Source organism: Mesocricetus auratus, unplaced genomic scaffold (assembly GCF_017639785.1).
Source record: "Mesocricetus auratus isolate SY011 unplaced genomic scaffold, BCM_Maur_2.0 Super-Scaffold_100004, whole genome shotgun sequence".
NCBI classification, from domain to species: domain Eukaryota; kingdom Metazoa; phylum Chordata; class Mammalia; order Rodentia; family Cricetidae; genus Mesocricetus; species Mesocricetus auratus.
This window is the reverse complement of record NW_024429189.1, coordinates 36,457,129-36,474,567: the sequence shown is the minus strand read 5'-3', so window position 1 is coordinate 36,474,567 and position 17,439 is coordinate 36,457,129. Positions and strand designations below refer to the sequence as shown.

Genomic DNA, 17,439 nt, shown 5'->3' with positions numbered 1-17,439 from the left:
GCATTATATTCACTTCATTGAAATAGTCAGTGCAGCTGATTTATCCCTGCATTTCTTTGAGGAGAATAAAGATATCTCATAAACTATCTGCTATAAAAATAGGACTTAGAATACGACAATGAGCCAAAGTAACATAAAACTGTTCTCAAACCATTCATTTCCTTATGCTGTGGTGAACTGGGAATCAGCTTCATTTCTTGATTTGACTTTAATGTTTCCAAGCAGAAACCATTTTAGTTCACATTACCGTAAAAAGTGGAAGACAGTGAAACATGCCAGAAGCAAGAAGACCTTGGTGCCTGCATTGCACAAGAGCCAGGACATTGAGTGGCACATGGTTCTTTTGGCAGGTCCAGACAATAGTCGTGGACAAGACGCTTGAGGCAGCTTTTCTGTCTGTAATGCTTGAAAACACACTTTCAGCATCAGGTCCCATGGCAGCTGCTTATCTTGAAACCTAGTCAAATGCAATTTCAGGAAGTCGTGTAGAGCATCTTTGCCTTCTAGATTAGAGGCAAGGCTTTATAAAATAATTTGGCAAATATTTTATATGTAATCTGTACCTGTCACACTCTCCAGGATGTCAAAATAGGTAAAGATCCTAATTCTTTTTAAAAATCAGAATTTATAAAAGTGAGAAGAATTGTAGTTCTCTTCTTCAGTTCTTCATCTCCTTGTCCTAATGTATTTATTGTTATATCCAGTATATCTATAATACATTTTCTAGGATGTCATTTACATATGTTCACTGCAGACTACTGTAGAGTCATTCTAGTCAACCTGGCTCTCTACAGCACTGAAGAGATAAACTCCTGATGGACTATTTGGCTAATAAAATATTTGTTATTTGTTAAAACCTTCTCAACAGACTGTATCAAGACATTTTAGTCCAAACATGGCCATGTGCCCACTAACTGGCCATCTTGTGTTGCTAATGCATTTGTAAGTGTTATTCTTTTGACTGCAGAAAATACATTGGAACATCATTCCCTCAGGAAAATGAAAGATGTGTATTTGTGATGAACTAGGAAATAGTGGCAGAGACTGTGCCTTCATCTCATTAACTTCCCACTCATAAACTCAGATAAATTCTTGCTTTTAAACTCTAGTGGGCTTTTGGACAAATTGTCGGCAGGTACTATCTGAATAACCAGCAAAACTACTTGCTTAATACTCTTGGAGTCCCATATATGGATGCAAATTTCCCTGCTCCTTAACCCCAATATTAGAGGTACCCATTTTTTAAATCCTGGTAACTAGTCCCTCATTTAATCCTTAGACTACTTACTACTCTTAGTGAAGCTGTTTATTGAAAACAATAACTTCAAAGGGAAAAATAGGAAAGTTTAACTCAGAACTAGTTAATATCTAACTTACACTTATCCATTAGAATTAATTCTGCATAGTTGATGTTGTAATGATTAATAATTACTTTTTATCATTTTTAGCAGTATACTGGGGCATTTTATGGTTATTCAGTGATAGTTACAAATAGTTCATTCACAAACTTTTTTTTAGACAACAATATTTATATTTTGAATTCTACATATCTAGGTAATTCTGAAGTGGATAATTTTTATAGCTCATGACTACTCATTGGGAATTTGGTGTAAAAATGCTGGTGTTATTTTTATAAGTATTTATTTAATAGCTATTCACAAATGGCAATGCCTAACATACAGAGCTTGCTTGCTCCTGTGTGTTCTCTCAGTGCCAGATTTATTGGACATAAAGGCACAGAATGAGGGGATTTCAACTTATTAGCCAAGATTACTCTTTCAAAAGTCAGAGTCTATTAGTAAGAGCTGCCTTGATCTTATCTGAAAGGAGAGAACATCTTTTGCCTCTCATTTGTTTTTATATTCCCAATAAACAAGGTCAATGACTTAATCTACCTTTTAAGGCTCATTAGGAACAGTTAGAAATTTGTTTACCCATTCCTTTTCCTTGTCAGCCTCTTACCCTCTGCCATTGCCTTATCCATAGCACCTTCTCCCAGGTCTGCCAGTATGAAGGGATTCTTTGCTTAGAACCCCATGATGTTCTCCCACGCCTTCCTATGGCATCCCATTCTATCAAGCATTCAGGTTCCTTATCTTTACATGTCTTCTAGTTCCTAGTACATTTTGTTTTCTGGAGAATGTGCTGTTTCATCCTAGCACTCACATATAAACAATTGTCTTGCTACATTCCCAGGAAAATATATTGGTGTCTTATAGCCCTTCCACAAAAGCTGAAGAATTAGCTAAATGAAAATAACAGATTTGCAAGTAAAATAGTTAAGCAATTATTTAATTTAGGTAATCTGATTCTGTTTTCCATATTCATAAAATAGGGTCCTTTAGCAATTTACAATCATTTATGAATTTGTAAATTCAATTTTCTATACACTACAATAATTTTTTATTTATGAATCTTGATACAGAAGTTACTATGTGCATAGGCCAAGGGATTATCATTCTCCTATTATATAGATGAAGAGAGTTAGGCACCAAGAACTTGGCCTTTTGCACAAGTATACAGTAGAATTGATTTCACACCTGGAGTCTAGCATTTAATTACAGTATTGCTGCCTCTCTTAAAACCAGGAGGCTTGTTCTTGTCACAGATCTCCAGAGTGTGCTGTGGAGTCAAGTAGAAATAAAGTGAACACTTTTCTGAGAGGCTATGAATTTCCAGGGCTAGACTTGACTGTGCAAACTCAAAGTATTTTGCAATGCAAATCTTATTTCATGGAAGAATTTAATAGTATTGGTGTATTACTTTCCCTATTCTTTTTTATTTAAAAATGTACAATTATTCTAATTTTTTTGTAAATTGGGTCCTTCAATTTTGCCAATGGGCAGTTGGTTCTATGGTTCAAAGGGCTAATTTGACTCAGCTCTTCAAGGGCAGTTGTGTGTCCTTGTGAAAATTCCCATCAAAGGGGGAATGGCAATTTTCACAAAGGGGAATAATAAGATTTCTAAAATATTTAATAAAATAACATGGTTGTTTCCAATGTAACTTGTCAACAAAGCCAACATTATCATAAATCTATCACACCCCTCAGAAAGCACCACCTTAGAACACTTAAGACTACACAAATGAAATGATATAATAAAGAAAATATTACATTTTTTTTGGTTTTTATGAGACAGGGTTTCTCTGTATTGTTTTGGAGGCTATCGGTCCAACCTGGCCTCGAACACACAGAGATCCGCCTGCCTCTGCCTCCGGAGTGCTGGGATTAAAGGTGTGTGCCACCACCGCCCGGCAAGAAAATATTACATGTTAATGGACAGTATTAACTTAGTAAATAGCCTCAGTTCCTTATTCAAAGCTTTAAAGTTCCACTGGTGATCTTAAGGAACAATCATGTGTCAAACTCACCACATCTGTTCTGAGATGTTATCCAATTGGGTGCTATCCAATATACAACGTTTCCTCTAGTGCGAATCTCTTACTTCATCACTGTAATATTTGAGAATATAGTTGGGCAGCTACTTCTTTTAGAAATATCTATATCGGTGGTTCTCAACATGCGGGTCATGACCACATAGGGGGTCACACATCAGATATCCCTCACATTACGATTCACAATAGTAGCAAGATTATAATTCTGAAATATCAATGAAATAATTTTATGGTTGTGGGGTCACCGCAACATGAAGAACTGTAATAAAGGGTCACAGCATTATGAAGGATGAAAACCTCTGCTCTATTAAAATGGCCTAGAGTGAATCTTAGGCTAAGGAAGATAATCGGAAAATATTATAAACTGACAGCTGAGAGTGTTGAGGTAAGAAGTGTAACTTTCTGTGGGTCTTAAAAATCAAAGTTTTGAGAATCTACATGTTTTAGGAATTGTATTATTTTCTATATATTATTGCTACTCTTTTTATTAATAACTTTCTTCATTACTGTAGCCACTGATAAGTTGCCTTTGTTCCAGTAAATAATCTTCCACTCATTCTCTTGCCAACAGCTCTAAGTAAAATCATTCATTGGGTCACATACACGAAATATATCAAAGTGGTGGTAGGATGACCTGTTGGGGAAAAAAACCTGTTGGGAAGAAACAGGTTTCAGTGGGACAGAGATGGAGGGTAAAATGAAAGACAGACAGACAGACAGAGAGACAGACAAACACACACACACAGGCAGACACACACACACACACACACACACACAAAATAATCTGGAGTTGGAGGGCAGGTGCTTTATATTCATTTTCTCTAAATTGAAACATTCTCTCTGGAGGGAGAAAGGGGCTTACAAGTCTCAGAAAGCAAATGAAACAAGGCAAAGGAAATGAGTGAGGCATGGGAATCTCAGGAAGCTCCTGAAGATTAGAAGATTCACAAGGGCCCTCTTTTAGCTGTTATGAGTAGTCCTAATACTTTATGGGGGAGAAGAGACTTTCTGATTGCTCAGCTCTCTGCAAGTTGTTCAGATGGCAAAGGGCTATAGCTTTCACAAATAATTTCCCATGCCAGGCGGTGGTGGTATTTTTTTCCTTTGTGTGTGTGTGTGTGTGTGTGTGTGTGAGAGAGAGAGAGAGAGAGAGAGAGAGAGAGAGAGAGAGAGAGAGAGAGAGAGAGAGAGAGAGAGAGAGAGAGAGACAAAGCTGCCTTTGAGTCCTTCATGTTCCTTTAGATAATCCCTTGCTTATATATCTGGAAGTGCCTCTCAATAAAACCAAGGCTTCTTTGTGGTACTATCTTGTTTGTACTCTTAACAAAGAAAGCTTGCCTGAAGATAAGATGGTGGAGACAGCCATTAGTTAACCATAGACGTCTGGAGGTCTGTACAGACAGACAAGAAGTGATATGGCTGGGTGGGGAGAGGAATTTAAGGCAGGAGGAGATAAGAGCTCTGTCTCCTTTTGGTCTGAGGATTTCACAGAGGAAAGAACTCTAGTGGCTGGCTGCTCTGTTTCTCGGGTCTTTGAGTTTTTACCCCCTAATATCTGACTCTGGGTTTCTATTACTAAGACCAATTAGAACTGGTGTTACACTTCTTTAATATAGACTTAAACAGAGTCCTTTTTTGGTTTGTTATCAGTACCTCATCTGGAGTACATAGATGCTGGCTAACATCTACCCAAGAATAGTCACTCAATACCACTCTGCTGCTTTCCTTTTGTGTTTTGTGTGTCTTACTCTAGCTCACCTCCATGGGAAAAAACCTGTTTTACTTACCTTTCTGTGTCTGACTTATTTTACTCCTCATGCTGTAGACTTAACATTTCCCTTACAGAAAAAACCATGATGGGAAAAGTAGATACCATAACCCCTGCCTTTAAACTCAGATCTGACACAAACTTGACTCAGAGCACAGTTTCATGCTGTAACACTGGAGCATAAATCTTGAAAGCTCCTATCATTCTGAATCTGGGGACTTTTTTATCTATCCCATTCTCATCTTATTTGATGTCCATTATTTCGCAGGTGAGATGGATTCTCCCAGGGCCTTTTCCCATCTTGACAAAGACGCTTAATTAGGGTTGGTTTGGGATTACTAGGGATTGCATGGTAGGCAAGCACTACATCATTAAGGGGCATAACTTGCCCTGATTTTACCTTTATTTTAAGATATGGTTTCACTAAGGTACCCAGGATGGATAGGATTTGTTCTGTAGTTTATGCAGGTCTTAACTTTTTAATTGTTTTATTCTGCCTCATGAGCAGCTGGATTGCAGAGATGTGCTCAGGCCGAGCTTGAAGACATTTCTGATGGACACATTTTTGAGGTGAGTTGTTTCTGGTGTACAGAGGTAAGGAGTATGTGAAAGTACTACACTAGGCAGGTCTCATAAATATAGACACTTTTCCCAAGTGTCAGCAGGAGTGAGACTAGGAAGCCTTACTCTGGAGACACAGTTTAGAGTCACCGAAATGGTGCAATTAGTCTATACAAATTGGTCTTCCTTGGGCATGTGCTAATGTTTCTGGTGAATGGGCTTTTCAATAGAGTTCAGCCCTAGCCATAGTATATTATAGGAATTGCTTTGGGAGTTAATGAAATACAAAGAGCTATAAAAATATCTTCAATAAAATTCTAACAAGATTTCACACATTGTAATTGAAGGATAAGAGGGTGACAATATTGCTTTCCAGATGCAAAAAATATTCCCCACCTATTAAATTAACTTTTTTTATATAGTGTGAGTGATGATGACAACTGTCCATCCTCATGGTGAATTTACGTTTCATTGAACTATGAAGAAAACAGAAACTATAGAATACAGAATATCTTTGTTCATTTTCATTCCACTTGATCAAACACATGTCTAAGACTATAAACTGTATTAGCAATGACAAGCTATCAGGAATAATTCTTCAGAGGCTATTTATCAGATGTACAAATCTGATGAGGCAGTCTAGAAAATTCTCCCTTGTTTCCTTTTTAATGTTTCAGCCACACATATTTTCACATTTTTAGCCTTTCTAAAACATTTATCTTACAATGCAATGTACTTATAGGCTAAGTAAGTCAGGCAGGAGCCTTGGTGTATTATATGAAACACACGTGATCTGTAACTAAAGAAAATTTTGTTGGTGTCAGTGAATCTTAATCATTAATCTGGTTACTTAGCAGACAATCTCACAAGGGGATAATTGACATTTTATGAACACAGTGGGACTCACAACCAGAATGAAAGGAAGGCCAGCGCCCTCAACTCTCCATTTATATTTTGATAGATTCTTCACAGATATTACCATCTCCTCATGAATTATTCTAGAAATAATATGCAAGCAGTTAGGATATGGAAAGTGTCCAGGCTCCTGAGACCTGAAAAGACTAATCACAGCAACAGAATGCTTTCCCTAGACACCTCTGCATTAGAGAACTGTAAGCTTGTTCCCTCTATAGAATGGAAGGTCACTGAAGTTCTTCTCTCTTGTATCCTGCTACTTACAGGCTCTTCAAACATGGGCCAGGTATCTATCACCCTTCCCATTTCCATAAACAGGAAGATATATAGGTAAGTAAGGGTAAATGTATAAATATAGACACCTTTCTGTAATGACTCCCAAGGAAAACCTGTAATAAGGGAGCACTCTAAATACTTAAGTGGTAAACTCTGCATCCAGAAGATTCAGAGACATATCATTTCCCTGCCAGGCACTTCCACTACACTTCCAAAATCTGCTTAGTTACAAGTAGACACACATTGAAGTTGGACCAGTGATGGATGACAATTGCATGCCATAGGATCTCTGCAGGAAATAATTTGGTGGAGATCTGTTGCAGAGTATTATTTTAACTGGACAAAGATATGCTACATTTGCTTATGCTGCAGAATATTACTTTAACTATGTTTGTTTGTGCTACATTTATTTAATAATGTAAAGATGTGTTGCATTTGCTTCACCTTGCCTGCCTAAGGCAACTGACTTGTCTAATAAAAAGCTGAATGGCCAATAGCTAGGCAGGGGAGGGATAGGTGGGACTGGCAGGCAGAGAGACTAAGTAGGAGGAGAAATCTAGGCTCCAGAAAGAACAAGGAGGAGAAAACAAGAAAGGAAGACAAGGACATGTCCAGGACCAGAAGCCAGGCAGCTGCCAGTCAGGCATGAGAATCAGTGAAAATAAGATACACTGAAGGAAAGGTAAAAAAAAAAACCAAGGTGAAATGTAGATGAAGAGAAATGGGTTAAATTGTAAGAGTTAGCGAGAAAGAACCTAAGCTAAGGCTGATCATTCAAAACTAATAATAAGTCTCTGTGTCATCATTTGGGAGCTGGTTGGTGGCCTTACAGAAAGCTTGCTAAAGAGATCAGACCAGATTTAGGTTAAAAGCTTCTGAGACTGGGGTAAATATTGTATTCAGGGAGCAGTCACACCAAATATTGGTTTAACTATCACTACTGATTCTTGTTCGCTAGCAGGAGCAGACAGGTTTTTCTCCTTCTGAAATGCCCTGAAACTCAGTAATATCTGATATGGCAGGGACTAGAACAGCCTCGGTGAGACTCCAAAGAACCCTACACCAGCAAGCATTGGACAAATGATGTACTATACATATGGAGTGGTTGAAATGGTCTCTTTATAAAAGTTTCTTTGCCTTTACCATGGAGCAAGAGAGAATGGGGTGCTGCTTCACATTATTTTCACCTGCTCTGAATAATTTGTGTGCACAGACACAAGGAATCAATGTTTTATATGCTGTTGAAGAACTACTGAGCAAAATTAATATTCTATAAAAGGTAGAATAAAATGACTAATTTGTATACTGTAAAGTGTTAAAATTTCTCTGATGTTTGATTTTGATAAAATTTCAATACTTTCATCTACTAAGAACTCAGCACTGAGGCTTCCTCTGATTGTTTACTTGCCCAGGGCTTCTGTCTAATTATACATATTGAACTACCCAGTAGTACTCACATTGACACTTGGAGCCAAAGAAACAGAACAGAATAGCTGCTGGCAAAGACCAGCAATTAATTTTCTAAATAAAATGAGAAATTACAAATTTAAAAAGTACATAAAACTGGCCCAGTTTTTTCTAACTAAAGCTTTTACACAAGTTTCATGATTTTAACTTTTGAAATACTTATGTGCTTTTGTGTTTTCCTTTGTTTTTTAAAATTGCAGTACAGTTTTAAATCATAGAACTATAGGCTTTTTGAACAGAAGTTAATGAATAATTGGGAAGTAGTAATAAGCACAAAAGGAAATTATGAATGATTTTATACTTTTATGCTGAAATTTTAGAAACAGTTTAAAAAGTGAAATATAATTTGTTGGTCGCCTATTTAGATTTATTTTATTTTACATGTATGCCTATTTTGCCTGCATGAATGCCTACGTATTGCATTCATGCAATGTCTATGTAGTGCATTCATGCAATGCCTGTAGAGTCCAGAAGGTGTTGGAGCCTCTGGAGCTGGAGATACAGGTGATTATGAGTCACCATGTGTGCTGGGACCTGAGACTAGATCCTTGTGGAAGAGCAAGCAGTCCTCTTACGTTCTGAGCCATCTCTTCAGCTCTGAGTTTGCTGTTTCTTACCATTCTGTTTTATGATAAAATGATATATTTTCAAGTGAGCTAAAATGGCTGGAATCATGTATTTCAAACTTCTTCTGGATGTGTGGTGCTATACAACATCAATGTCAACAACCATATAGATGTCACTCATCTGCTCCAATCACCTACACTGCCCTGCCACTACTTCGTCTTTCATAGACAGGAATAGATAACACTAGGCAAAAATGTTCTGTCTCCTAAAATTCAAATGTGTCAACGTGTCCCTACATTTGGTCAATTTTACAAAAATTGAGCCTCTGATTTGTGCCATTTTGCAATTCCCATGGCATAAATACTGACTTCAGCTCACACAGTGAAGTCTCTGAAAGTAATGTTGGTTATATCTGTATCTAATTTGTTCCCATTTCTCAAACAGTCCTATGCTTTTGCTACTATAATGAGGCTATTCATTCATGGACAATCTCTAGATGTAAATTCTCCACTGCTACAATTAAATGTTCCCATCTTAAATCATCAATTTCTTCAGTCTGGGATGATTTTTTTTACCAGAATTCACTGGTTTCACTCTATGTAGAACTTTTAAGATACATGGCAGCATTTCTTACCTCCTTGGAAGCTTGAGGGTGCTTAGCTGCATCGACATGAAAGTGAGCATCTCCTTCTCAGTCACCAGCTGTGATAAACTCATTGCAGAGGGCAATGAAAGCAAAATTTGTGCTTTCTATAAGGAGTGCATGATCACAGAAGTTGGTGCTGATGCTCTGGATGAAGAGGGGAAGAACTATGCTGTATGAATCTGTAGTGAGAACAACAAACCAGGTCTTCCCATGAAGCAAGTTGTCTTGATCCATGGCAAGAGTGTTCCTGTTGTTGAGTAAGGGTCATTCTTGTTACAGACCAAGGAGAGCTGGAGCCAGAAAGAGCAAGTCTGTGTGAGGATGCCATTCTGAGTGTTCTTAATTTAGTTGTAAATAGGGAAAGATGCTGACAGATACTACTGTGCTTCAGTGGTTGGGATCCCAAAGAGCTCGCTGAAACTGCACACTTTTCAATCTTTCTAAAGAAGATGTCAGCTAATATGTTGTCAGAAAACCCTTAGATAAAGAGGTTAAAAGCCCAAGACCAAAACACTGAAGATGCAGTGTCTTGATACTCCACATATTCTGCAAAACAAATGTGAACACATTTCTCTGAATAAAATGCATCAAGAAGAAAAGAAAAAAGGAAGGAGGTTGCAGAATATGCTCATCTTTTGTTCAAGAGGATATAGGAAACCAAAGAAAACTGCTAGGAACAGATTGCCAAGTAATGTACTTTGAAGACCCATGAAGAGTGTCTACTTTTAAGTCTGAAAGTCTGGGTCTAGTAAAAAAGTAAAACTGAAAAGAATAAGAGTAACAAATAGAGCCTAGAGAAATGGTTCATTGAACATTTGTTATTGCAGAGGATTTGGGTTCAATTCCCAGCACAAAATGATGGTGTACAACCATCTGTAACTGCACCCTCTTCTGACTTCCATGGGCACTAAGCACATATGTTGTGAACAATCATACATGCTTGCAATATACACACATAAAATAAGACAAATAAACCTTTGAAAAAATATACAAGTGTAGAAAAGAAATGATAAGACTTTGAATACAGTGTGACCTAGTAAAAGAGTTTTTAGTTGGAGATAATATGACTACAGCGCATTACATACAATATGGTACTGTTTTTTTAAGTGAAAAGAAATGGGTCACAAGTTATAGATCTTGAAAGCGATGATATACAAAGTTGGTTACTGGATACAGGCTCTGAAGCTGATAATGTGCTTCTGGTTCTGTCCATGACACTCTGATTCAACATGGGCTAAGACAGAAATAACGGCATTTGGAGGTTGCAGTGCCACAGACTGATATACCTACCCTACCATGAGCTGAACCATCCATGGTATGAGTCAAAATATACTCCCTCTCCTGTATGCTGCCTCTGGCAGTTTTTTTATTTTCTTTTGCATGTATTAATGTTTTGCATGCATGTACATTTGCACACCATGAATGTACCTTGTGCCTGTGGAGGTCAGAAGAGAACATCAGATATCCTGGCACTGGAGTTAAAAGATGGTTGTGAACCACCATTCAGAGGAAATGACTGTTGAACCATTTCCTCAGCCCTATTTTAGGGATGTCTGTTGGAGTGATGAGAAAAAGTAACTAACATAGCATATGGTTTAATGTTACAATTTAATATTGAGTTAAATCTGTGGTTATTGATAGATGAATGCACTAACTCTAAGTGATCCACAAGGAATAAAAAAAATCCTTTAACATATTCCTGTTCATTCTTTGTAACTTCTGGTAAATGATTTATCAGGTATTTATCTAAATTTACTAAATAATCATTTGCATATGACTGTAAATTTAACCTATACAATTTTGTATACAGTTTGTGGCTTTAAAATACTGAGAATAGATATTTGAATACCTCACTTAGGTGATCCTTTCTTTCTTCGTGCTTCATAGACATGCTCACATATATCTTCAGAACTGATGTTATCCACTTTGAGGTTATCATACAGCATTCCCTTACCACCTCCACCTTTAGACACTAACGGAGCATAAGATTTCTCTGTAACTCTCCTTTCTTCATACTGTATAATCTCCTCTCTTGATCTAGGCCTGTCTTGAGGATTCAGTGACCAATAGCTGACAGGCCTTCAGATCTCATTCTCCTGCTCAAATATCTATTTTGCAATTCAAAAAAATCAAACTAAACTACTCACCACATGCCTCCATTTCAATATCCTACAGGTATTTCAAAGGACAGGTACAAAGTCAATATGCCTTCTCTGGTTCTACACTGGTTACATTATTATTTCTCAATTTTGCCTATCTCAAAAGATAGTGCTATCCTCCATCCATTTGGAACACCATTTCTCTCCTTTGTCACGTTCTTTCTGAGTGGTCTCTCCCTGTTTTTTTCTTCCTCAGTGGCACCTTTCACATGTAACCATGTTCATAACAAACAGATGTTCTTGAGATTTTTCTGAGCACTGGGATTTAAGGTACTGAAGAAGTGGTTGGTGCACTCCTTTTTGTTTCTTGCATGACCGAAGGCAACATCCAAAAAGAAAGCTTTATTTTAACTTATAGATCCAAAAGGAAAGAACATAATGATGGGAGGAAAATATCAGCAGGCAGCAGAGACAGTGAACCAGAAGTATGAACTTTCAAACTCCACCTCCACAGGATGTACTTCCTTCAGCAAGGCATCTTGTCCCCAAAATAACACCACTAAATAGGCATCAAATGTTCAAATACATCAGTCAATGGGGATACATCCCTCATTTATACCACCACATTGTTCCTTTCCAAAATTTAGATAGTACATCTATTAGGGAGTTGCCAAAATAGAGTATTTATTAAGTGAACTCGGTCAAATTTGGTACAGATTATACACCGTAATCAGTTTTCCCTTTGCTGCACAGACAATAAGCTTTGGATGGCTAATCCAGGATAAGTCACAATTTTCAAATACGCCAGTTCAATGCCTGACTGCCTTGTCATTATTCTTGTTTTTGATGCCTTTTTCTTTCCAATTACATGCTTGAAGCACAAGACACTGAAGTACAATTCTTCTTCCTTAATAGCATAGTGGCTTCAAATTAGTTTCCTTAGAGTTTTAACTGAAATTCATAGAGAAGGGGATTGAAAGAGTTAACAGTTTGCTAGAAAAAAGTCAAGTCTACAAAGTTTAATTCTACACTGGAAAAAGTCATATTGAAATTTTTCAACAACAAATTTTATATTTACTTTTTTGTGGTTACTTTGTGTATTGGAGTGATATTTTGTTCATGATCTAAGAAAGCTTGCCTGAAGATCAGAGTGCAAAGCTAACCACACTAGTCAGCTATACAGGTCAGTTAGTGATGGTGCACACCTTTAATCCCAGAAGCCACACTAGTTAGCCATAGAAACTAGGCAGGGGTGGTGCACGCCTTTAATTCCACACTGGAGAGGTATATAAGGAAGGTAGAGACAGGAGTACAGTGGTATTCACTCTGTAGTCACACTGAGGACAGCATCATCCCAACCTTGGGAGAGGCAAGAACTTTCTAAGTGGTTGACTACTCTGCTTTTCTGATCTTCAGGCAAGCTTTGTTTGTTATATTGTAAATAAAATATCACCACAGTTTATTTCTAATTTTCCCTAATATCTTTATGGATCCATGTGGTAATATGAAAATATTGAGAACTATGGATAAGATCCAAAAATGATTAATTTCTCTAAAGAGAAACTAAGTTGTACCAGAACTTGGGCCAGGTGGGACTATATGGTATGAATGGGGGAAAGATTGGGTCAGGAGGACAAATATTAAGTAGTTTTCTGAATTCTTCTTCCAGTTCAGAAATCCTAAGATTCTACAGGCACATTCATGTGGTAGATATCCATTGGAGAGGACAGAGGGACAGTGGTATTATCTTCATCCACTAGATCTCCAAATGACCGACTAACAATGAAATACTCTGGGTCACCAAGAAGAGAAGCTGTCATAATAGTTGGCCCAGTACCTGGTATACTGTAGTACAGTGACTATCAACCTTCCTAATGCTGTAACCCTTTAATAGTTTCTCATGTTGTGGTGATGCCCAACCATACAATTATTTTGTTGCTACTTCCTAACTGTAATTTTTCCTGCTGTTATGGATCATAATGTAAATATCTGATGTGTGACCCTATGTGGGGGTGGTGACTCAGATTGAGAACCAGTGATCTAGCAGTTACTGAACTGAGTCTAATAATAGTGCAAGTGAAAGTATTTGTGGTGACTGAGATTGGATATTTATATTTATGGACATTTCATTAGTTTGTTGACATTTGATCAAACATTTTTAAAAGTATTTTGTAGGGGTTATCTCACAGACTTGTATTGTCAATTTTTCAAATATTCAACAGTATAAAATCAGTTCTAATAACAGCTTTGGCAGAATTTAATAAGGCACATAAGAAAACCTGTAATGTTCACAGGCTAATTTACACATATGTATAGCTGATAAGTGGATTTGGAAGATATTACTTCCATCTGTACCCACACAGAGAAAAACGGGAAAAACCATTTATCGACCATTAATAAAGAATTCTAAACAGATTTTCATGTTCTCATCTCAAAATAAGTTTTCACTGCCCAAATTATATTTTATGAGCTTTCTTGGGAGGAATGGTGCTTCATTTTCATGTGTTTCTATAATTTATATGTGTATATCTCATTAACTTTTTTTTTTTGGTTTTTCGAGACAGGGTTTCTCTGTATTGTTTTGGAGGCTATCGGTCCAGCCCAGCCTCGAACTCACAGAGATCTGCCTGCCTCTGCCTCCCGAGTGCTGGGATTAAAGGCGTGTGCCACCACCGCCCGGCTATATCTCATTAACTTTTAGGATTTAAATAGTAATTAAATATAGTCAGTGATTCTGTGGCTAAGGAATGGAGAACAGTAAGCCATATTTGTCCAAATGATTGGGTTATATCTTAAGGTATTTTTCTTCTGAGCTCTTCAGTGCATGTCTTTCCATTTAGGTAACAGCTGGATTTCTGGGATGTATTATGGAATCCCAACAAGCACTAGTCTGTGTTTGGCTTTAATTTGGTTAATATTCTAGATTATAAAGCTAAAGAGTATCGTTCTTTATCTGCTTACTTTTGTTAAGATTCCATATAAAAACATGTACAGCCAATTATTTTCACCAAATGGGGTTTGTATATCTTCCTGAATATAGTACTTTTCCCTCTCAGAATTAACTAGACTTGAAAAAGATATTAATATAAATCTCTTTATAACTGTAGTTTCAAATTTATATGACAAAATACTGTTTTATAGTATATTAATCAGTTCCCTTGCTTCTCTTTACTGATGTAGAATTTGTTGATTAATTTTACCACTGGGACCTTCCCTCTGCTCTCTGGGCAATTAGATGGACGCACTCATTAGATGTTACTGATCTGGTGGTTAGTTTCTCATTCTAGAGGGAATACGGTATTTTAGAGAACTCACCGGCCTAAAGAGGAGAGTGTAAAGTAAAACTGAAAACACAAAGGGGAGTGTTGATTTGGGGAAAAGAAAGGAATTTTAGATGGAGATTTGTGGAATTTAACCTTCCTTCTCATTCAATTGGGAAGGAATTACAGGCAGAGATTCACAGGGTAGACTTCCAGAACTCAGCCTTAACCTTCAGCTACAGAGCCTGTCAACAGAGCAGAAATGATAGAAACCCTGTGGTTTGTTCTATGTCACTTCAGTGAGGTTTAATGTTGTTACTATTGAGGCTGAATATGTTCTAAATCCCAAATAATCTAAGGACATTGTAAGTATTATTTCCTCCTTGCCACAATCCTATTTCCCACATAATTATTTGTGTTTTTATGGAATAGAGACATGGAAATGAAGATTCCCCAAGGTCACACTATAACCAGTAAGGGTTTAAGCTTGAATGGCACTAGCCACTCATCTTGACCACCAAGGAGACACTGTTAACAAACACTCTACTCCCATTCCAAAATAACCTATTCAACAGCCAGCCTTGTCTCATCAGTTTCTTGTTTACCAAGACCAGGACTTTGTTCACCAACCCCTCAAACCAATAACTCAGTACCATCACCTGCCCAAAAAGTGAACAGTGAGATTTTGGACAGCTTGTACTCACAAACTGAGCAAACAGAATCTAGGTGAAGTCAGCTGGTGATCTCTAACTATGATGATGACAGTGGTGGCACACATAATGCACAGCTACTAAAACGGTCTGGAGATTTTTAATTCTTGTGGCTTCAAGGAGACTCAGGTGCTGTCGCCGACTCTGGATGTAGGTGTTGCTCACCAAATGGGCTGACCCATCAGGACAGGCCTGCAACGGTTCCTGTGTAGGTGGTAGCGGTGAGGAGGATGAAGCAAGGAACATGGGGGTATAAGTCTTTTGACTTCTAAGGGCCTTTGCTCTGTAGCCGTGGTAATTCTATGATCCAGGGAAGTGCTTACTGTTCTTTCCATCTTTCCTGTCTTTAATGATAACAATTCAAACAGATTATGCAATGCTTGGAGAGAAGCTACATATTAAAAAATCATTAACAGCAAGATCATCATGGTCAACGCTGGGTTTCAATAAACTGTTCTTTGTGAGCCTGAAGGCTAAAATTAGCAACAACAAACAAGAAATGAGGGAGTGTGGTGAGGGTCCACACTGACTCCAACTATTGCTTTAAGTCTTATTTTCCCCAGATATTTTTACAGTAAGTATTTTTCGTGTAACAAATAAACAATTTTCCGTGCAACTGAATGAGTGCTTCTCATCTGAAGCAGTATGGAGGAATCTTCTCATATCGCTGTAATATTTCTAGAATTTAACTCACATGAATACTTTAGACATCCCATTTGTAAGCGTTCCTTCCTATGAACAGGGATGGTATCATCTACCAGTCTGGTGAGGTCCTCCCCTGCTTCTATAGACATGTATTAACATACATGTAATGTACATATATAAAACCCTGCAAGGTTTCTTTTAAACATTGCATGATCTATTAAAACAAAATGTAAACATTTGACATGATATCAGAAAGGAAAGGCATACAAAATACTAAATATTTGTTAAGTACCCACCATGTGTGAGAGTATGACGATCAGTGGGAACGAAGATAACACCATGTGTCTGTCCCTAAGGAACACCTAGCATTGAGGGTTAGGAAGGTAAACATATGAAAAACATGTAAGAAACTCATCAAAAGGTGTACCTTACTAAAAGAGAATGAATATATTTAAAATCTAGCTGCAAAGCAGTCATCTGGCTTTGACCCCTGACACGGAACAGCAGAAAACAGGTTGCCGCTTTGAGAAAACTACTGAAGAATTCCTTTGTGGCATATGAGCACCCCTTCAGAATGAAAAGCAACTGCTCTTTAACCAATGCCTACTTTGCATCTACTTTCTCCCTTTCTCACAGTCCTTAAGCTTGTTTTACGGGTGAAACATCTAAGCTTCTGAAAGGTTCAATGACCCAGACAATGTCACAGCAGGATGATGGTGGAGCTGGCACTCAGTCTCAGACTATCCACAGTTCTGTGTCACAGAGACAAGGGCATCTGGCCTGGGTTCAAGGCAGCACCCTCTGTGTAGCCACTCTTTTCCCAGACTGTCCCTTCTGAGGTTGGCTGCTCCTTAGTCTCTCTTTGTTATAGTTGGACTCTTTAACTCTTGGTTGTTGAGATTTTTCTGGGCACAGCTCTTCTCAATGGCTTCAAGCCTTGCTTTCCACAATATGTTCAGCAAAATGTTGGTTTTGTGCTTTCCTGGTTAACCCCTGGAATGGATCTTGTTGCTTCGGCTGACCTTGCAGCCTGCTGTAGATGTGAGCACTCAGCGTTCTCTGCTGGATCAGCAGCTCCAGGTGTGATAGGGCAAAGGGAAGATTTATTCTACCCTCTTTAGCAGGAAGA

At 37.8% G+C, this 17,439-nt stretch overlaps 1 protein-coding gene and 1 long non-coding RNA gene across 5 annotated transcripts in view; one reads left to right on the top strand and one right to left on the bottom strand.

The window, feature by feature from the left end:
• Positions 1–7,307, top strand: part of LOC121140371 — a 109,280-nt gene extending 101,973 nt beyond the window's left edge. The window contains exons 4-5 of the long non-coding RNA XR_005877173.1: positions 5,673–5,734; positions 6,907–7,307. This is a non-coding gene — a long non-coding RNA (uncharacterized LOC121140371). The remainder of the gene's footprint in view (positions 1–5,672; positions 5,735–6,906) is intronic.
• B3galt1 (beta-1,3-galactosyltransferase 1) overlaps positions 1–17,439 on the bottom strand; it is a 560,539-nt gene that overhangs the window by 207,747 nt on the left and 335,353 nt on the right. The gene's annotated exons all lie outside the window — the stretch shown is intronic.